Consider the following 24,071-nt stretch of genomic DNA (forward strand, 5'->3'; position numbering starts at 1 on the left):
GGGTTAGGGGGTTGTGGGGGGTTAATTTAGGTGTTTCATATATTGTGTTAGCTAGCTAATTAATAGAGAGAAGTGTCCTCTCTTATCTCCGTGCTTGGTGACGCTACGTACTATACGTATAGAGAGGACTAGACACGCTAGCTAGTAAGCAAATGAAGGAAACAGAAGATCGTCATGAACATATGCATACAGAGAGAAGTGATATCGACCACCTCTCCTCTCAGAGATTGGTTGAACAACATGTTCTCGTATATCTATCCGACGCTACTGGCTACATATATACAATATAAGTATCTCTTACAATATAATCTTCTAATTAAAAACGAACTGATCAGGGTCCACATGGTATTCTCCGTCTTTAGCGAGCACGTGGTCAAGAAAGAATGCCGCCAATTCCCCTTGAATTGCTCGCATATGATCTGGTGGTAGGAGTTCATCTCGCATCCAAAATATCTAATTTGAAGAAGGGGGTCAATATATATATATGAATAAATAAAATCGAACACAAATGATGGTAATAAAATAAAATTGTGAATATTATTATTTACGCACTTCATATTGTTTGTCAGAGTAGCCCCGCTCACAGGTCGTGTGGCAGATGGACTCGCAAATGTAGTATCCACAGTAATCATTCCCTTGTTCCTGCTACAACCACTTTACTAGAAATAGAGGTCAATCGAATTGATAATTAACAAGATGCTAAATGATATTGATGAAACTAGCGCTTGAATCACTAGGAGATGCGTGGAACATGCTACTATAGTATTTATTTTCGGGTGTCTAAATTGCAGCTTCTTCGGCAGTCCCGGAGTTTTTGAGGTGAATTTTTTCCAAACCCTGCCAGACCAAGAAAACAATTACTTGATATCAGGAAATGAACAAAGTTGCCGACATGGTGCGATAATGATCAATTTAACTTACTTCTCTAGAATTTCAGTCATGTCCGCATACTCCTTGGGATCTTTTCGTCTCGAGTCTAAGACGATTACTAGTCCCTACTCAAGCTTAATCTCTAGGAGAATATAGTGGAAGCTGCGCACGCATGCATAACTCACCGATTACATTACTATAACCTCGACTAATAAGGGAAACCGAATATGCACAAGACAATAACACTCACTAGAATTCGTAAGGGAAGAGTATTATAGCTTTGTTTTGATTTAATACAAACGATTGTAGCAGCTTGGCCTCGGTATCTTTGGCCTGAAATTCAACCATATATGCATCTATGAGATTTGTGTTAATGAACCCAATATCACTGATTTGTCTTTTCTTCAATTCGACGATCTTCAATCTGCATAATATAGTAAGGATAATTAAAAATACATGCAATGAAAGAGCTGACCTATATATAGAGACTTAATGACAGAAGTAGTACTACTTACAGGCAGTAGCAAGTGATCATTAATTTACTAAGGGCCTTTTGATTGAAAAACGCGAAGAACTCCTCAAATGGAACATTCAACAGTTCAATTCCAACAAGGTGATGCTCCTCTCTAACTCTCAGCGTCAAAATATTCCTCCCCTCTGACTCTTTGCAGGTTTTCATGTACCAATCATGGAATCTTCGCATCATCATTGTTAGAGATCTTTCATCTTTGACGAGAGGCTTCCCGTACACGTATTTGTGTTCGTCCCAAGAAATCATAATGTACATCATCGGGCAGGTAATCTTCAAGATTGTTATAACCGGGCACCATCCCGCCCGGATCATTAGCGACGATATCGCTAGACACTGGAGCAGGGGGAACGATTGGTTCGCTTGTTCACCGAGCTGGGCAACTTTTTTCCCAGCTCGTTGTTCTGCTAACCTTTGACCACTACCAGTACTTCCCGACTGCTCCGCTTCGATAAATGACTTTGTAATAATACGCTCATAGTTGCCTTTCGCCGGAGACTTTGGTGGTTTCTTTAGGGCAGCCAGAGTATGCTTCGCTTTTACCGGATCTTTCTTCTCCTCCGGAGGTGGATGTTTCTTTGCTTTCACCCCTTCAAAGAAGTTCTTCACTTCGGCTTGCACGATCTTCGTGTTTTCCTCCAGGCTCCTCTCGTATGGTAACTTCTCTGGAGTCTTCAGAGAAGGACCGAATCTGTATTGCCCCCCGGCTCTGGCTGCACTGCTAAACGCTGGAGCAGACGGAGCGGCTGTGGCTGTCTTTCCTTTCTTACGAGGCAGAGGAGAAGGACTACGACGCGCCGGAGCAGCCGGAGCAGCGGTGGGTCTCTTGATCCGCCCTTGTTGACGAGGCGGAGAAGGAGGAGGCTGGCTGCTCTGGCGCGCCGGCGCAGGCGGAGAAGGAGGCGGAGTGCCGTCACGCGCCGGAGAAGGAGGCTGAGTGCCCTGATCACTCGCACTAGTAGAAAAGGGGGCATTTGTCCCGGTTCGTAAGGGCCTTTAGTCCCGGTTCTTGAACAGGGACTAAAGGGTCGTTACTAATGCCTCCACCCTTTAGTCCCGGTTCTAACACAAACCTGTACTAAAGGCCCTCCACATGGCCACTGTGAGCAGCCCAGGCAAGGGGGCCTTTGGTCCCGGTTGGTAACATGAACCGGGACCAAAAGGCTTCCACGTGTCAGCTGCTGAGGTTTTCCTTTTTTTTAAAAAGTGGCTGGTTTAGGGCTTTTGGAGGTTAATTTTAGGTTGTTATTAGCTAGCTAATAGAGAGAAGTGTCCTCTCTTATATCTTCGTCCTTGGTTTACCAACGCTAGCTACTGCTATGTTCATTTCACCCGCTGATATATAATAACTCATGCATGCTTGCATCATACATCATGCTGCTATGTTCATATATAATAACAAGTCCTACTAATCATGCATCATCATACAACTTCTACTCGTTATTAATAACAAGTTATACGATCATCATCCTCATAGTCATCGAACCCAACCCTACATAATTGTTCTTAGCACATGATCATCAGTATTAGGTAGGACCTAAAAACCCTTAAGGTAAAATAGCATAAAACATTATAGACCCTGACTCTCCATTATGAAGAATGGAGATCATCCTGTCTCCAATTCTTGCGCTTCGCCTCCTTTTGCTTGCAAGAAGCTCCTTACGACTGTCCATATATTTTTTCCATTCTTTGATTGTCATGTCTCCACTTCTTTTAGAAATCCGGTATGGACAATTGAGATTCGTAGGACGACCTAGTTGTATGTTCAAAACATCAAGGCGACCGTGCGTATACATCAGATGAGGCACACAATCATTCGGGATTATCTGTTGAAAAACATAGTAATAACTTCGTAGTTAGCAATGATGTACTAGTTTTAGAAGTATTTAAAAAGATGCAGGGATGTCGTAATAGTAAAAAATCTTACCAGGGTATCTCCATGGTAGTTACCGTAGTTCAACACGTGCACTAGTGGCACGTATTGACCATAATGTTGAGGAGTTCGATTGTAGACATTGTAATTCTCAAGATCAGTACAAAATGCGATCAGATGATTTTTCTCCTTATAAGTTAATTCGGAGCCATCGGTGTAGTGGGTTTTGTCTACCATTTTCCGCACATTCTTTGAAGAATGAAAAAAAGCTGTCAATGGAAACAAGCTGTCAACTATTTTGAAATAAACAATATAAATTACTTAATAACTATGTTAAGCTCACATGGGGGAAGAATTGGAGGTGTATCCACAAGGACCCAAATGCCCATATTGTCTTGCTGGATTGTAGGATCACCAAGATCCATGGTGACAAGCATACCCTCATCAAAACCATACATCTTGCAAAGTGCTTCCCAATTTTTGGAACCAAAATGGGTTACACTCTCAGCATTGTACAACTTTACTTGAAAATCCACACCATGATGGGTCCTTAGTAGAATTTTTTTGGTTTCCATACTTTCATGGTCTTCAAAACCCATTCTCTCCAAGACATAGCGTCTTGCATAGCATGGGATAAGCTAGTCGAATTGGAAAAGATGAAAAATACATGTTAAAATAGTTGAAGTCGTGCTTAATTACGAAAAAAAACTATTGTCGTTGTTGTGTACCGTATGAACATCGAAGGTCTCCTCGAGCTTAATGCTGAAGCGCCGATCTTCGTTCAGCTCAATGAACCTGTCACAAATACCTCGGTCGTCGTGGCACCAGTCGCACTCTCCCGGGCGGTTTTCGTCGTCCGAGTACGACATTTCCGGCCTAAGTTCATAATTCAAATATTAAATATATGTACTAAAAAACCTAAATTAGATCATTATTATTAATCACGGGTTGACTATCGGTGATGGTATGCAGCTCCTCCTTTCATTCCCGAGTGCATTATTACAACAAATTGTCTAGCACACGGGAATGAAGGAGAAGCTACCCCCACGACGGCGTGGATGATGGAGGGGGCTCCTAGATTTCTGCATAGAGTGCTCTTCAATTTTAGCATTCAAAGTAGGAGTACTTTTCCAATATGAGCATTCAATAAGCAAAACCAAATCGTAAAATAAAGTAGTATTCAAATTAGCATGCATTCAATTATAACCAAAAGTACATCATCTCTTATGTTCGTACATCGTCGAATACTCCTTGAATACTATCATACATATAGCATCGCTAATTAATACAGCTAGAACCGTAGCGCCCGACGGGTATCGTCGCGGGCGTTGGACACCCAAAGATAAGGAACGATCATAGGATCATAGCTCCAGTGAGATCCCTGAAGAACCTGCAAGGTATTGTCAAACCTGCCCTCCAACGCAACCATGTAGCGACGGACGTGCTCGTCCTCCTTGCTGACATGGTGACGTACCACCTCCGCGGTGTCCGGAAGCCTCGGCACCGTCACTGGCCCACGCGACCGCCACCAAACAAGGATCGGGTCAACAACGGGCTGCCTCCTCACCAACCTACGTCCCCCCAGAAGGTAGCACCTCCCAATACTAGCCCGGCGGAGCCCAGTCCCGAACATGGCCCTGATCAAGCATGCCTCCACCGCCGAGTCGACGACGACGAGGATGCGGGATAGGCATCGTCGACGTCGATGCGGGAACTACTTCTATATATAGTTAAATAAAGTAGTTTTATTAATTAAATCAACTAGTTCAACTACTAAGCACTTACTATAAATAAATAAAGTAGTACTTATTAAAAATAAACTACTTCTATATATAGTAAAATAAATTGGTTTGTTAAATCAACTAGCTAGTTCAACTATATAAGAAGCACTTACTATAAATAAAATAAAGTACTACTTACTAAAAATAAACTAGTTTAACTATAGTTCTATTATTTTTCTAACTAATTTTCCTATACATACACAATAAATTGACAAAGAAAATACTATGATCAAAAAAATCATTAAAATTCTATGAACAAAACTAGAATAGAAAAAAATCATAAAAATTCTATGAACAGAAAAAACTTATAAAAAATTGACATCTAAATTACTTACACAGTATGAAAAAAAATTGACATCTAAATTACAACAGAAAAAAATCATAAACATTTGACATCTAAATTACAACAGAAAAAATCATAAAAAAATCTAACACAATATGAACAAATTAATTACACAATATGAAAAAAATCTAACAGAAAAATCTATGAACTACACATCTAACAAAAAAATCAATGAACTACAAAAAAATCATTAAAATTCTATGAACAAAATTAGAACAGAAAAAATCATAAAAATTCTATGAACCGAAAAAATCATAAAAATTTGACATCTAAATTACTTACACAATATGAAAAAAAATTGACATCTAAATTACAACAGAAAAAAATCATAAAAAATTGACATCTAAATTACAACAGAAAAATCATAAAAAATCTAACACAATATGAACAAATTAATTACACAATATGAAAAAAAATCTAACAGAAAAATCTATGAACTACATATCTAACAAAAAAAATCAATGAACTACAAAAAAATCTAACAAAATCTAACTCAATTAACTACTACTAACATCAAATTCAATCTACAAAAAAATCTAACAAAAAAAATCTAACTCACGGCGACGGTGTCGGGGACGGCGACGGTGTCGGGCATGGCGACGGTGACGGCAGGGTGTGGCGCGGGGCGGCGAGGTGCGGCGCGGCGACGGACAGGGGCGGGGCGGCGCGGCGACGGGCAAGGGCGGGGCGGCGACTACGTCGATCGGGGCGGGGCGGGGCGGCGACGGCGATGGCGAGGCGGGGCGGCGACGGCGACGTCGAGCCGGAGACGGACGAGCAGCCTGGCGGCGTCGGGACGGGGAAGAACAAACTGAACGAAATTTTGGCGAGTGCCAGATATATAGGTAGATCATTGGTCCCGGTTCATGAGACAAACCGGGACTAATGCCCACTTTAGTCCCGGTTCGTGGCACCAACTGGGACCAAAGGCCTCTTTTCAGCAGCCCAAAGGGCGGGAAGCAGAGACCTTTGGTCCCGGTTGGTGCCGCAAACCGGGACAAAAGAGAGGCATTGGTCCCGGTTGGTGCTACCAACCGGTTCCAATGCACCCCTTTAGTCCCGGTTCGAGCCAGCAACCGGGTCTAAAGGCCTTGCGCTGGCACTGTGAATTGGGATTTTTAGTCCCACCTCGCTAGCTGAGGAGCTACCGCACCTGTTTATAAGTGCAACTATGCCCTCCCATTTGAACTCCTCACTATTGCAGGCCTACTGGCCTAAACTTGTGTCTCTGCCTGTGGGCCCACTAGGCAGTTTGCGGGCCTGAATCCTGGCCCAATAAGGTTTCTAGTCGTATTCAGGCCGTGGTGGCCCAGTAGGTGGCATTTTTTTATTTTTCCCTTTTTTTGTTTTCTCTTTTGCTTTATTTATTTTATGATAATTCTTTTTTCTATTAAAGTTTGTAACAAAATTCTAATTAATTAATTATTTTCTTTTATTATAATTCTTTTTGCTTTTAATGTTTTGAACAGAATTCTAATTACTTATTTATTTTCTTTTATGATAATTCTTTTTGCTATTAAAGTTTGTAACAAAATTCTAATTACTTATTTATTTTATTTTATGATAATACTTTTTGCTATTAAAGTTTGTAACAAAATTCTAATTACTTATTTATTTTCTTTTATGATAAATCTTTTTGCTTTTAATGTTTTGAACAGAATTCTAATTACTTATTTATTTTCTTTTATGATAATTCTTTTTGCTATTAAAGTTTGTAACAAAATTCTAATTACTTATTTATTTTCTTTTATGATAATTCTTTTTTGCTTTTAATGTTTTGAATAGAATTATAATTACTTATTTATTTTCTTTTATGATAATTCTTTTTGCCATTAAAGTTTGTAACAAAATTTTATATAATTTTAGTTTCAATAATACTAGAGGTTTATAAAAGCTTTTTAGTTGATTCCTTCAGTACCAGTTCTAAGGCTGTTACAAAGGCATTTTATTTGGTACAAGTTTTAAGGCGACCTTTTAGTACCGGTTCGTGGCATGAACCGGTAAAAGAGTTTTTTAGTTGATTCTTTTTGTAGCTGTTTTTTAGTCCCACTCACCAAGAGAGAGGCACTCGCAGCGGTTTACAAGCCCCGAGTGCAGAGACGATGTAGAAGAGGCTCAATGCTAACCTGCACATTGCTTAGCTTTAAGCCTTGAGGAATATGGTAGACTGCACGGAGCTATGTGCAGTGCAGTTTACACTATTCCGAAAGGCTTGAAGCTAATTAACGAGCATTGCGCCTCTTTTTTATTTTTAATGACTTATTACAACTCAGAAAAAAATAGAAAAAAATAAATATAGCAGAAAAGAAATAAAACTATATAAAAAACTACTCAGAAATAAATAGAAGAAAAAATAGTTGTGACTAACTTTACTAAAAAAATGAGCATAGATGCGCTTATAGAGAAAATTCAACCTAAATTCATAATAAATTTCTACTAACTTCAGAGAAATTCAATATGAATTTAGGTCAAATTCCCTGTATAAGGGCATCTATTTTCACTTTGAGAGGAGCTCAACAAAGCAGAGAGGGAGGGGCTTATAAACGGGTGTGAGCGCCCTTCGTTTGGCGAGGTGGGACTAAACTCTGACCGCAACGAGGACCAACCCTTTAGTCCCGGTTGGTGGCACGAATCGGGACTAATGGGCTGCCTTTGGTCCCGGTTCGTCCCACCAACCGGCACCAATGGTGGTGGGCCAGGAGCGAGGCCCATTGGTCCCGGTTCGTCCCACCAACTGGGACCAAAAGGTCTAGACGAACCGGGACCAATGGCCCACGTGGCCTGGCCGGCCCCCGGGGCTCACGAACCGGGTCCAATGCCACCATTCGTCCCGGTTCTGGACTGAACCGAGACTAATGAGCTGACCCGGCCTGGACCAATGCACCCTTTTCTACTAGTGTCACTGGAGGAGGAGGCAGAGGAGGAGCCGGAGGAGGAGGAGGCGGAGGAAGAGTCGGAGGAGGAGGAGGAGGTGGAGGCGTCCAATTTGGAAGGTTGATGAGCTCCTTCCGCCATAGGCATGGAGTCTTCAGAGAAGAACCGAGCCGAATCTCCCCTTCACCCGTAGGGTGGTGAAGCTCAAGGTCCTCAAATCTGTCCGTTATTTGATCCACCATCACCCTAGCATATCCTTGTGGAATCGACCGACGGTGGTAGGTTGTGCTAGGTTTAGTAGGTAAAACAGAGCCAATAGCCGCCTTGACTTTCAATGTCATCCATTGTGTCATAAGGTGGCAATGTTGGGACTCCGTGATAACATCCACGGGGTAGCTAGCAGGAGCCGTGAAGATAGGATCCAGCTGCTGAGTCTGTTTGGTGGAAACCACGCTGCTTCTCCGCTGAGATGGCGGGGTAGCTTCAGGGGAAGCTTCGGCAGGTCGTTTGCTGCGATCTGCTTCTTGTTCCTCTAGCCCTTGTACCCTTTCGTGCAGCGCCTGCAGTTGGCTATGCTCCACTTTCTTCCTCCTCTCCTGGCATTTGTAACCCCCTGTGTCTGGAAACCCAGCCTTCCATGGAATGGAGTCTGGCGTGCCTCGTTTCCGTCCAGGGTGCTCAGGATTTGCGAGGGCCATTGTGAGCTTGTCCTTCTCTCTGTCTGGAATGAACGTCCCTTGTTGCGCTTTCTCGATATACTCCTGAAGCCTCGTGATGGGTATTCACAGTTGCTCTTCCGTCCAAACGCACTTCCCTGATACAGGGTCCAAGGTTCCGCCAACCCCAAAGAACCAAGTCCGGCAATGGTCTGGCCAGTTCAATGTCTCTGGTTCGACCCCTTTAGCAATCAGGTCATTCTCAGCCTTGTCCCACAAAGGTCGGTTGAGGGAGTCCCGGATTAGGGGGTGTCCGGACAGCCAGACTATGACCTTTGGCCGGACTCCTGGACTATGAAGATACAAGATTTGAAGACTTCGTCCCGTGTCCGGATGGGACTTTCCTTGGCGTGGAAGGCAAGCTTGGCAATACGGATATGTAGATCTCCTCCCATTGTAACCGACTCTGTGTAACCCTAGCCCTCTCCGATGTCTATATAAATCGGAGGGTTTTAGTCCATAGGACAAACAACAATCATACCATAGGCTAGCTTCTAGGGTTTAGCCTCTCTAATCTCGTGGTAGATCTACTCTTGTACTACCCATATCATCAATATTAATCAAGCAGGAGTAGGGTTTTACCTCCATCGAGAGGGCCCGAACCTGGGTAAAAACACCGCGTCCCTTGTCTCCTGTTACCATCCGCCTAGACACACAGTTCGGGACCCCCTACCCGAGATCCGCCGGTTTTGACACCGAGATTGGAGCTTTCACTGAGAGTTCCGCTGTGTCGTCGCCATCACGAAGGATGCCTCATCCCGTCTTTAAGGACAGCGCTGTTGCTAAAGGAGCTTTGGCTATCGGCCAAACTCTCCGGCTAGGCGGATTTCTTATGACCACCTGTTCGGGCGCCGCGCCGACGATGACTTCTCGGGTCATCAAAAGCAATCACCACGTCAACTTGGAACTCGCCGAGTAGTTAGATCCGATGGAGCTCTCTTCCTTAAACGAGCTCTTGGATCGCATCGCGGCCCTAGGAGTCGCTACAGACTACGATCAGATTGGGCTTAAACCCGATCCGAGAGAGATTGACTCTCCCCAGGTCACCCACCACGTCGTAGTGGTGGAGGAACAATGCGGAAAATCTTCACCCATCTTAAGGACTAGTTATGTCCGGATTCCCGATCCCTCAAAGCCGGATACCCGCGGAGGGGAGGACGTCACTCAAACCCTGAACCTAAAGTCAGACAGCGGGCTAGATTCATTGGACAACATCCAAGAACCCAAGCTTCCGAGTTCGGAAACTCCTTGGCCCATGAGTCCACACCGGGCGAGGTTCCGGATTTAAATCCACCCACCCACCCAGATATAAGGGATCTATCCCAAATTCGGCAAGAGCCCACAGAAACAGTACACCGTTACTGGGCCAGATTCCTCCTGGTGATGAACAGGATAGAGGACTGCCGCGAGGAGGATGCAATTTCATTCTTCTGCAATAATTGCATGGAAATTGGAATTCTCAACGCCATAAGTCGCCGTGAAATTACACGCTTCGCTGACTTAGCATCCATAGTACAAAAGTACTGTGCGACGGAAAGTGTTCGGAAAACCGAAATAAAATTCTGGGACAATCTGGCCATGAATACAACCCCAGTCCGAAATAAAAGGGCGCATTATCGCCAGGCACCTGGGCCAAACAACAAAAAGCAAAAACCCTCTGTAGGGTACGGAACCGTACTGGAGGGATTGCTCAATGGACCCTGTAAAATTCATAGTACAGAGGGCGCCACACCAAGTCATAACCTTAGGGCATGTTGGATACTCCGGCAGGTGGCCAGAAGTGGCGAGGAGCTTCTAACCCCAGAATCCGCAGAGCACCAGCCCAGGAATACCAGTACGGTATCAACAGTCTTCGAGACTTAGGCATCAAACAATATGCGGAAACGTACACTCCACAGCCTTACCGAAGTCTACCAGCCCGAGCACCAGCCGCATTGGTCCTCAGTCCAATAGTGGACGGCTTTCGACTTACCAAGTTACTCATGGACGGTGGCAGCGGATTGAACCTCATTTACGAGGAAACCCTTTGAAAAATGGAAATAGACTGGAGCCGCATTAAGCGAAGCAACACAACCTTTAGAGGAATAATCCCCAGTCGGGAAGCGTGCTGTACAGGAAAAATCACACTGGATGTGGTGTTCAGCACGCCGGATAATTACAGGTCCGAGGAGGTCACATTTCAAGTGGCCTCGTTCAGCAGCGGATACCACGCTCTACTAGGGCGAGAGGCATTCACAATTTTTCAAGCTATACCCCATTACGGGTACATGAAGCTCAAAATTCCTGGACCCAACGGAATCATCACTCTTGCTAGTGACCCGGACATAGCACTCCGCGCTGAAAACAAGACAGCCGCACTGGCCCTTGAGGCACTATCCGAAGCCCTAGCGGCCGAAGAACTGACTGCGCTGCGCTCCACGGTGAACAGGGACGACGTGATACTCAATAAAAGATCCAAGTCCACCTCCTTTAAACCGGCAGACAAAATAGTCAAATTCCAAGTGCATCCAACGGACCCTACAAAAACGGCCTCCATTGGGGCGCAATTAAACCCTGATGTGGATGCCGCACTACGAGAATTCCTACGCGAAAATTGGGACATTTTTGCCTGGCACCCTTCAGACATGCCAGGAATCCCACGCAGGCTGGCCGAGCACAGCCTAAACATCCTAAAAGGATTCAAGCCTATTAAGCAGGCTCTTCGATGTTTCTCTGAACCTAAGAGACAAGCCATGGGAGAGGAGCTAGCCAAACTACTGGAGGCCGGATTCATCAGAGATATAAAACATCCGGACTGGCTAGCAAACCTGGTGATGGTACCAAAGAAGGACAAATCCTGGCGCCTATGCATCGATTTCAAGGACCTCAACAAGGATTGCCCAAAGGATCCCGTCCCCTCCCCCGCATCAATCAAATCATCGACGCTACCGCATGACACGATTCATTGTGTTTCCTCGACGCATACTCCGGCTACCATCGAATTAAGATGGCAGAGCCAGACCAAGCCGCAACGGCATTCATCACCCCATACGGTCCATTCTGCTTCAACACAATGCCCTTCGGGCTCAAAAACACCGGCGCAACATATCAACGCATGATTCAGACATGTCTGGCAAACCAGATCGGCAAAACAGTTGAAGCATACGTAGACGACGTGGTCGTCAAAACCAAGCATGTCGAAACTCTAGTAGACGACTTGAGGCTCACATTCGATAACCTCCGAACATATGACATCAAGCTTAACCCGGAAAAAGCATTTTCGGCGTGCCAGCCGGAAAGCTCTTGGGCTTCATTGTATCCGGTAGAGGAACTGAAGGAAACCCAGCCAAGATCCGAGCTCTGTCACAATTGGATATTCCAAAGGACCTCAAGCAAATACCAAAATTGACTGGATGCATGGCGGCTCTAAGCCGCTTCATCTCCCGCTTGGGAGAAAAGGCATTACCCCTTTATCGCCTCCTCCGGCGCACGAAACACTTCGAGTGGACGGATGCCGCCACGGCCGGACTCGAAGAAATAAAAGCCATATTGGCAACAAACCCGGTCCTGGCCGCGCCCAACATTGGCTAACCAATGCTATTATACATTACGACAACTCATCAAGTTGTAAGCGCAGTGCTCGTCGTCGAACGAGAAACGGAAGGACACAAATTCCCCCTTCAAAAACTAGTTTACTACGTGTCCACTGTCCTCACTCCATGCAAGTCACGGTACCCGCATTGTCAAAAGATAGCATACGCGGTGTTCATGGCATCCCGGAAGCTACAACACTACTTTCAAGAGTGTTCAATAATAGTAGCCTCCGAAGTAGCTCTTAACGACATTATAAACAACCGCGACGCGACGGGCTGGATTGCCAAATGGGCCATTGAGCTACTCCCGTTCGACATAACCTATAAGCCACGACGAGCTATCAAGTCACAAGTTTTGGCCGACTTTGTCGCCGAATGGACTGAAGCCGAATTCCCTAAAGAGTACGGAACATATTCCAACTGGATCATGCACTTCGACGGCTCCAAAATGTTAGCGGGTCTGGGGGCTGGCGTCGTTCTGACATCCCCAATAGGAGATACAGTTCAATATGTACTCCAGATAATGTATACGGACTCTAACAGTGCAGCCGAATACAAGGCCCTTCTACATGGTCTCCGGATGGCAGTCTCCATGGGCATCCAACGCCTAGAGGTGCGTGGGGATTCGAACCTCGCGATATCCCAAATAAATGGAGATTTTGATGCCAAGGATCCGAAAATGGCAGCTTATCGCAATGCCGTCCTAAAAATGTCAGCTCGGTTCAAGGGGCTCGAATTTCACCATATAACCCGGGAAAACAATCAGGCAGCAGATGTCTCAGCATGCATCGGCGCAAAGCGCGATGCAGTCCCCCCCAAGATTTTCTTGGAGAGGCTATTCAAGCCATCCGTACAATGGGAAGGGGAATCCGGAAATAACAACCCGGACCCAGCCGCACCACCTGACACCGAACATTCTGACACAACGGGAGGCTCGGCCAACGAAGTAACATCCTCAGCCCACGTAATAATGGCGGTCATTGCCCCGTGGACAGAACCATGCTTAGCCTACTTAACTAGGCAGGAACTCCCCGAGGACCAAAACGAGGCACGCTGCATAGTGCGGCGATCTAAAGCATATAAAGTCCACGAAGGAGAGCTTTATAAGAAAAGCACCACCAGAGTCCTTCAAAGGTGTATCTCCGAAGAGTAAGGGCGGAACCTTCTGGCTGAAATTCATGCCGGACTCGGCGGGCACCATGCCGCAGCCCGGGCCCTTGTAAGCAAGGCCTTCCATACTTGATTTTATTGGCCGACGGCCCGGGCAGATGCTCAGGACTTAGTCCAACGATGCGTCGGTTGCCAATTATTTGCTCACCAAAGCCACATGCCACCCACCGCCCTGCAAACTATACCCATCACCTGGCCCTTTGCGGTCTGGGGGCTTGACATGGTTGGACCCCTTAAAGGAGGAACCCACAAGTAAAAATACCTACTGGTCATGGTGGACAAATTCACCAAATGGATAGAGGCCAAGCTTGTTAAGACGGCCGAATCCGGACTGGTGATAGACTTCATATCAGGGGTTGTACACCGTTACGGCGTCCCCCATAGCATCATCACTGACAATGGCACGAACTTTACGACCGACGAGGTTAAACTCTGGTGCAAAAACATGGGCATCAAGCTCGACTACACTTCAGTCTATCACCCACAAACTAACGGTCAAGTCGAGCGAGCAAATGGTCTAATCATGAGCGGTATCGAACCCAGATTAGCGCGGTCCCTCAAGGAATATAACACGCACCGGGTAGAGGAGCTCGACTCCATACTCTGGGGGCTGCGGACAACGCCGAATCGCACTACCAGATTCACACCATTTTTTATGCTATACGGTGCAGAGGCAGTCCTGCCCTGTGACATAATTCATGACTCACCTCACGTGCGCATGTACGAAGAAAGAGAAGCCGAACTCGATCGGCAGGACAGTTTGGACGCATTGGAGGAGGAGCACGACGTGGCAAAAGCCCGTTCCGCATTCTATCAACAGCAGGCTCAAAGATATCAAAGCAGAGGAGTACGGGCCAAAACTTACAATGTTGGCGAATTAGTTCTACGCCTGCCGGACAAGAAAAAGGACAAACTCAAGCCCAAATGGGAAGGTCCCTTCATAATCAACTAAGTCTTGACTGGTGGAGCGTACCGTCTGTGAAATGCATCGGATAACCGACTCGAGCCGAACCCATGGAACGCAGCACGCCTACAAAGATACTACGCCTAGCGCCGGACTCTGTGTTCGTCTCCTTCCTCTGTCTATTTTTTACACATTAGCTGTCTTAATATTTCTCTCCTTCTCCCTCCTTTTCTCTTACAAGCCTTTAAGGGCTCGCTTGCGCATTGTTCGCACACAATTGATGCGCTACTCACGCTCATTATACCTAGGGCTTCTTTATCAGAAGCTTGTTTATACGGGCCTCATGCTCAACACATGTGTCACACTTCCACATGTACCTTTTATTCACCATTATATGCATCGATATGACTTAAGTTTTGGCCAAGCTGGGTTGCCCGGCTCCTGTGCTTACCCCTACGTTCCCGATTGTTCGGCTAGGTGGTAAAGGGAGCACCTCTGCGATTGTTACTGCCGGGTCAGCCGGATGTGTACCTCAGACTGGGTGAAGCCGAAAGCTAGCGTTCTTAAGGGAATATTCAGTCGGTGAACTAAAAGATGATTTCTCACTCGTTTATTTATCCGCCCCAGACACTTTTCTGCTTTTTTCGCAGTCCAGACATGCACTTTAGGGCATGCCTCCCAGGGAAAGGAACCCCTAACGGAACTATTATCCCTAGAAGATGTTTCTTACTAACCATGTAATATAACATAACTAGTTGGGCACTTGTCTGTTAAAGCAGTAATGACCCCTACGCCTGGTCTCCATGCATGCCCCGGTTCTTACATAACCGAGAGGGTATTCGTACACACTCCGGACTATTGGGTCCAGAGGTTGAAGCGAAAAGGTCCGCAATGACAAACGATCTACAATCCGGCTAGAAGGCATTTCACATGTGATCTTAAATTACACAGTCAATTTGACTGGGTATATTCTTCTTCAACACCATCCAACAGGCTGTCTAATTTACAGTCCTATTGGGAATACTTGGCGGCCAGCTCTACCTGGCCGTACACTAAACTGACAGGGATCTCCTTCCCATCGGGCCCCACAGGTCCAACCTCGGCCATGTGGTTTGGGTCAGCCTTCTTGTACCGCGTCTTCACCATGGCCCAGGCCTCCCTGGCGCCTTGACGGCAGGCCGATATCGTCCATAATCGGAAGCGCCGCCGCGCTCCCTTCAGCTTCTCTGCAAGCTCTCCAAGGCCTTCAGGCATGGAGACGGATGGCCACAAAGCATCGGTGACGCCTTGCATCACCTGCCGTACTCGTTCGTGCAGTTGTGATAGCTCGGGAAGAAGGTCACTCGTAGAACCGGGCATTTCCTCCGCAGTCCGACCTGTTAGCATACCTACAGACATAAATCTGTCAATCGACTTCCTCGCCGAACTCTTTTTTCGAAAGTTCGTTCAAGCACTTACTGAAAATGCCGCGTCGAAGCCGCTGATTCTCCTTTACGGAGTCCGACAGCTGAGCACGAACATCCTTTAGTTCCTCACCTAGCTAGGTGTTGGCATCTTGAAGCTTGTTCTTCTCTTGCCTCACCCTCGTAAGCACGCTCTCGCCGGCCTTTAACTGGCGCAAGAGTTGCTGCTTGTCCGGATCCACTCCGGTGCCATCTGCACTGTTATTGTCAGAATGGCACACATGCCGCACTTCACAACATACTTATCTTTCGAAGCATATATTACCAGAGGGGGTCTCCTTGGCCTTCCTTGTTGCGGCTAGTGCGGCCTCAAGCCGCGCTTTGCACTCTTCCAGCTCCTGGGACAGTTGGGTATTCTTTTCTGTAAGATCCTGCATACCAAATGATCCTTAAATCCGTTATTCTAACTATTTCAAGTCTCGAGGGCTACTGACATATATAACCATAAAATCAGTATGTCTTTTACATACTGCTCTGTGGCTCTGGCTAGACCATTTTGAGCGGCACAGAGGTACGCATCTCCCGTATTTAAGGCGTCCAACGCCTCTTGAAAAAAACAAGCGTCACGAAGAACAGTTCGGCGACGCCTGTGGTTCATGGCACTCTCTGTTGGAAATATGCCCTAGAGGCAATAATAAAAGTATTATTATTATATTTCCTTGTTCATGGTAATAGTCTATTATTCATGCTATAATTGTGTTATCCGGAAATCGTAATACACGTGTGAATACATAGACCACAACGTGTCCCTAGTGTGCCTCTAGTTGACTAGCTCGTTGATCAACAGATAGTCATGGTTTCCTGACTATGGGCATTGGATGTCATTGATAACGGGATCACATCATTAGGAGAATGATGTGATGGACGAGACCCAATCCTAAGCATAGCTCAAAGATCGTGTAGTTCGTTTAGCTAGAGGTTTTCCAAATGTCAAGTATCATTTCTTTAGACAATGAGATTGTGCAACTCCCGGATGCCGTAGGAGTGCTTTGGGTGTGCCAAACGTCACAACGTAACTGGGTGACTATAAAGGTGCACTACGGGTATCTCCGAAAGTGTCTGTTGGGTTGGCACGAATCGAGACTGGGATTTGTCACTCCGTATGACGGAGAGGTATCTCTGGGCCCACTCGGTATTGCATCATCATAATGAGCTCAAAGTGACCAAGTGTCTGGTCACGGGATCATGCATTACGGTACGAGTAAAGTGACTTTCCGGTAACGAGATTGAACGAGTTATTGGGATACCGACGATCGAATCTCGGGCAAGTAACATACCGATTGACAAAGGGAATTGTATACGGGGTTGCTTGAATCCTCGACATCGTGGTTCATCCGATGAGATCATCGAGGAGCATGTGGGAGTCAACATGGGTATCCAGATCCCGCTGTTGGTTATTGACCGGAGAGCCATCTCGGTCATGTCTACTTGTCTCCCGAACCCGTAGGGTCTACACACTTAAGGTTCGGTGACGCTAGGGCTGTAGAGATATTAGTATGCAGCAAACCGAAAGTTATTCGGAGTCCCGGATGACATCCCGGACGTCACGAGGAGTTCCGGAATGGTCCGGAGGTAAAGAATTATATATGGGAAGTCGAGTTTCGGCCATCGGGAAAGTTTCGGGGGTCACCGGTATTGTACCGGGACCACCGGAAGGGTCCCGGGGGTCCCGGGGGTCCACCGGGTGGGGCCACCCATCCCGGAAGGCCCCATGGGCTGAAGTGGGAGGGGAACCGGCCCCTGGTGGGCTGGTGCGCCCCCCCTTGGGCCGCCCTGCGCCTAGGTTGGGAACCCTAGGGGAGGGGGCGCCTCCACTTGCCTTGGGGGGCAAGGCACCCCCTTGGCCGCCGCCCCCCTAGGAGATCCCATCTCCTAGGGCCGGCGCCCCCCTAGGGACCCTATATATAGAGGGGGGGAGGGAGGGTAGCCTCACCCTTGCACTTGGCGCCTCCCTTCCCCCTTGCTACACCGCTCCCTCCCACAGACGCTTGGCGAAGCCCTGCCGGGATCCCTGCTGCATCCACCACCACGCCGTCGTGCTGCTGGATCTTCATCAACCTCTCCTTCCCCCTTGCTAGATCAAGAAGGAGGAGACGTCACACTGACCATACGTGTGTTGAACGTGGAGGTGCCGTCCGTTCGGTGCTAGGATCTCCGGTGATTTGGATCACGACGAGTACGACTCCCTCAACCCCGTTCTCTTGAACGCTTCCACTCGATCTACAAGGGTATGTAGATGCACTCCTCTCTCTCCTTGCTAGATGAACTCATATATTGATCTTGGTGAAACCGTAGATTTTTTTTTATTTTCTGCAACGTTCCCCAAAAGTGGCATCATGAGCTAGGTGTATGCGTAGTTCTCTTTGCACGAGTAGAACACAAATCTATTGTGGGCGTAGATGTTGTCAACTTTCTTGCCACTACTAGTCTTATTTTGCTTCAGCGGTATTGTGGGATGAAGCGGCCCGGACCGACCTTACACGTACGCTTACTTGAGACATGTTCCACCGACTGACATGCACTAGTTGCACTTTAGTTGGAGCGGATTCAATGAAAAGGGTCCTTATGAAGGGTAAATAAAAGTTGACAAATCATGTTGTGGCTTTATCGTAGGTAAGAAAACATTCTTGCGAGAACCCTATTGCAGCCACATAAAAGATGCAACAACAATTAGAGGACGTCTAACTTCTTTTTGTAGCAATTGCTTTGTGATGTGATATGTCCAAAAGTTGTGATGAATGATGAATGATATATTGTGATGTATGAGATCATGTTCTTGTAATAGGAATCATGACTTGCATGTCGATGAGTATGACAACCGGCAGGAGCCATAGGAGTTGTCTTAATTATTGTATGACCTGCGTGTCAATGATTTAACGCCATGTAATTACTTTACTTATTGCTAAACCGTTAGCTATAGTAGTAGAAGTAATAGTTGGCGAGCAACTTCATGGAGACACGATGATGGAGATCATGATGATGGAGATCATGGTGTCATGCCGGTGACGAATATGATCATGGAGCCCCGAAGATGGAGATCAAAGGAGCTATATGATATTGGCCATATCATGTCACTACTATTTGATTCCATGTGATGTTTATCATGTTTTTGCATCTTGTTTACTTAGAACGACGGTAGTAAATAAGATGATCCCTCATAATAATTTCAAGAAAGTGTTCCCCCTAACTGTGCGCCGTTGCGACAGTTCGTTGTTTCGAAGCACCACGTGATTATCGGGTGTGATAGATTCTAACGTTCACATACAACGGGTGTAAGACAGATTTACACATGCAAAACACTTAGGTTAACTTGACGAGCCTAGCATGTACAGACATGGCCTCGGAACACAGAGACCGAAAGTTCGAACATGAGTCGTATGGAAGATACAATCAACATGGATATGTTCACCGATGATGACTAGTCCGTCTCACGTGATGATCGGACACGGCCTAGTCGACTCGGATCATGTAACACTTAGATGACTAGAGGGATGTCTAATCTGAGTGGGAGTTCATTAAATAATTTGATTAGATTAACTTAATTATCATGAACTTAGTCTAAAGTCTTTGCAAAAATGTCTTGTAGATCAAATGGCCAACGCTCATGTCAACATGAACTTCAACGCGTTCCTAGAGAAAACCAAGCTGAAAGATGATGGCAGCAACTATACGGACTGGGTCCGGAACCTGAGGATCATCCTCATAGCTGCCAATAAAGCATATGTCCTAGAAGGACCGCTAGGTGAAGCACCCATCCCAGAGAACCAAGACGTTATGAACGCTTGGCAGTCACGTGCTGATGATTACTCCCTCATTCAGTGCGGCATGATTTACAGCTTAGAACCGGGGCTCCAAAAGCGTTTTGAGCAACACGGAGCATATGAGATGTTCGAGGAGCTGAAAATGGTTTTCCAAGCTCACGCCGAGGTCGAGAGATATGAAGTCTCCGACAAGTTCTATAGTTGTAAGATGGAGGAAAATAGTTCTGTCAGTGAGCACAACCGCCTGTCCCAGCTGGACATTAACCTCCCGGACGAGGTGGTCATTGACAGAATCCTTCAGTCGCTCCCACCGAGCTACAAGAGCTTTGTGATGAACTACAATATGCAGGGGATGGTGAAAACTATTCCTGAAGTATTTTCAATGCTGAAGTCAGCAGAGGTAGAAATCAAAAAGGAACATCAAGTGTTGATGGTCAATAAAACCACCAAGTTCAAGAAAGGCAAGGGTAAGAAAAACTTCAAGAAGGACGACAAGGATGTTGCCGCGCCTGGTAAGCTAGTTGCCGGGAAGAATTCAAAGAATGGACCCAAGCCTGAGACTGAGTGCTTTTATTGCAAAGGGAAGGGTCACTGGAAGCGGAACTGCCCCAAATACTTAGCGGACAAGAAGGCCGGCAACACTAAAGGTATATGTGATATACATGTAATTGATGTGTACCTTACCGGTGCTCGTAGTAGCTCCTGGGTATTTGATACCGGTGCCGTTGCTCATATTTGTAACTCAAAGCAGGAGCTGCGGAATAAGCGGAGACCGGCGAAGGACGAGGTGATGATGCGCGTCGGGAATGGTTCCAAGGTCAATGTGATCGCCGTCGGCACGCTACCTCTACATTTACCTACGGGATTAGTTTTAAACCTCAATAATTGTTATTTAGTGCCAAGTTTGAGCATGAACATTGTATCTGGATCTCGTTTAATACGAAATGGCTACTCATTTAAATCCGAGAATAATGGTTGTTCTATTTATATGAGAGATATGTTTTATGGTCATGCCCCGATGGTCAATGGTTTATTCTTAATGAATCTCGAACGTGATGTTACACATATTCGTAGTGTGAATACCAAAATATGTAAAGTTGATAACGATAGTCCCACATACTTGTGGCACTGCCGCCTTGGTCACATTGGTGTCAAGCGCATGAAGAAGCTCCATGCTGATGGACTTTTAGAGTCTCTCGATTATGAATCATTTGACACATGCGAACCATGCCTCATGGGTAAAATGACCAAGACTCCGTTCTCCGGAACAATGGAGCGAGCAACCAACTTATTGGAAATCATACATACTGATGTGTGCGGTCCAATGAGCGTTGAGGCTCGCAGAGGATATCGTTATGTTCTCACTCTCACTGACGACTTGAGTAGATATGGGTATGTCTACTTGATGAAACACAAGTCTGAGACCTTTGAAAAGTTCAAGGAATTTCAGAATGAGGTAGAGAATCAACGTGACCGGAAGATGAAGTTCCTACGATCAGATCGTGGAGGAGAATATTTAAGTCACGAATTTGGTACGCACTTAAGGAAATGTGGAATCATTTCACAACTCACGCCGCCTGGAACACCTCAGCGTAACGGTGTGTCCGAATGTTGTAATCGCACTCTATTCGATATGGTGCGATCTATGATGTCTCTTACCGATTTACCGTTATCATTTTGGGGATACACACTAGAGACAGCTACATTCACTTTAAATAGGGCTCCGTCTAAATCCGTTAAGACGACCCCGTATGAATTATGGTTTGGGAAGAAACTTAAGCTGTTGTTTCTAAAAGTTTGGGGATGCGATGCTTATGTCAAGAAACTTCAACCTGAAAAGCTCGAACCCAAGTCGAAAAAATGCGTCTTCATAGGATACCCTAAGGAAACCATTGGGTATACCTTCTACCTAGATCCGAAGGCAAGATCTTTGTTGCCAAGAACGGATCCTTTCTGGAAAAAGAGTTTCTCTCGAAAGGAGTAAGTGGGAGGAAAGTAGAACTCGATGAAGTACTACCTCTTTAACTAGAAAGTAGTGCAGCTCAGGAAAATGTTCCTGTGGTGCCTACACTGACTAGATAGGAAATTAATGATGATGATCAAGGTACTTCGGATCAAGTTGCTACTGAACTTCGTAGGTCTACAAGGACACGTTCCACGCCAGAGTGGTATGGCAACCCTGTCCTGGAAATCATGTTGTTAGACAACAGTGAGCCTTCGAACTATGAAGAAGTGATGGCGGGCCCAGATTCCAACAAATGTCTTGAAGCCATGCAATCCGAGATAGAATCCATGTATGAAAACAAAGTATGGACTTTGACAGACTTGCCCGATGATCGGCGAGCGATAGAAAACAAATGGATCTTTAAGAAGAAGACGGACGCGGATGGTAATGTTACCATCTATAAAGCTCGACTTGTCGCTAAGGGTTATCGGCAAGTTCAAGGGGTTGACTACGATGAGACTTTCTCTCCCGTAGCAAAGCCGAAGTCCGTCCGAATCATGTTAGGAATTGCCGCATACTATGATTATGAGATATGGCATATGGACGTCAAAACAGCATTCCTTAACGGCTATCATAAGGAAGAACTGTATATGATGCAGCTGGAAGGTTTTGTCGACCCTAAGAATGCTAACAAGGTATGCAAGCTCCAGCAATCCATTTATGGACTGGTGCAAGCATCTCGGAGCTGGAACATTCGCTTTGATGAGATGATCAAAGCGTTTAGGTTTATGCAGACTCATGGAGAAGCCTGCGTTTACAAGAAAGTGAGTGGGAGCGCTGTAGCATTTCTCATATTATATGTAGATGACATACTTTTGTTGGGAAATGATATAGAACTCTTGGACATCATTAAGGCCTACTTGAATAAGTGTTTTTCAATGAAGGACCTTGGAGAAGCTGCTTAAATATTAGGCGTCAAGATCTATAGGGATAGATCGAGACGCCTAATAGGTCTTTCACAAAGCACATACCTTGATAAGATATTGAAGAAGTTCAATATGGATCAGTCCAAGAAAGGGTTCTTGCCTGCATTGCAAGGTGTGATATTGAGCTCGGGTCAATGCCCGACCACGGCAGAAGATAAAGAAGAGATGAGTGTCATCCCCTATGCCTCAGCCATAGGATCTATTATGTATGCCATGCTGTGTACTAGACCTGATGTAAACCTTGCCATAAGTTTGGTAGGAAGGTACCAAAGTAATCCCGGCAAGGAACACTGGACAACGGTCAAGAATATCCTGAAGTACCTGAAAAGGACAAAGGACATGTTTCTCGTCTATGGAGGTGACGAAGAGCTCGTCGTAAAGGGTTACGTCGATGCTAGCTTCGACATAGATCTGGATGACTCTAAGTCACAAACCGGATACATGTATATGTTGAATCATGGAGCAGTAAGCTGGTGCAGTTGCAAGCAGAGCATCGTGGCGGGATCTACATGTGAAGCGGAGTACATGGCAGCCTCGGAGGCAGCGCATGAAGCAATATGGATGAAGGAGTTCATCACCGACCTAGGAGTCATACCCAATGCGTCGGGGCCGATCACTCTCTTCTGTGACAACACTGGAGCTATTGCCCTTGCCAAGGAGCCCAGGTTTCACAAGAAGACCAGGCACATCAAGCGTAGTTTCAACTCCATCCGTGAAAATGTTCAAGATGGAGACATAGATATTTGCAAAATATATACGGATCTGAATGTCGCAGATCCGTTGACTAAACCTCTTCCGCGAGCAAAACATGATCAACACCAGAACTCTATGGGTGTTCGATTCATCACAATGTAACTAGATTATTGACTCTAGTGCAAGTGGGAGACTGTTGGAAATATGCCCTAGAGCCAATAATAAAAGTATTATTATTATATTTCTTTGTTCATGGTAATAGTCTATTATTCATGCTATAATTGTGTTATCCAGAAATCGTAATACACGTGTGAATACATAGACCACAATGTCTCCCTAGTGAGCCTCTAGTTGACTAGCTCGTTGATCAACAGATAGTCATGGTTTCCTGACTATGGGCATTGGATGTCATTGATAACGGGATCACATCATTAGGAGAATGATGTGATGGACGAGACCCAATCCTAAGCATAGCTCAAAGATTGTGTAGTTCGTTTAGCTAGAGCTTTTCCAAATTTCAAGTATCATTTCTTTAGACCATGAGATTGTGCAACTCCCAGATACCGTAGGAGTACTTTGGGTGTGCCAAAC

Source organism: Triticum dicoccoides, chromosome 3B (assembly GCF_002162155.2).
Source record: "Triticum dicoccoides isolate Atlit2015 ecotype Zavitan chromosome 3B, WEW_v2.0, whole genome shotgun sequence".
In the NCBI taxonomy this organism is placed as follows: Eukaryota; Viridiplantae; Streptophyta; class Magnoliopsida; order Poales; family Poaceae; genus Triticum; species Triticum dicoccoides.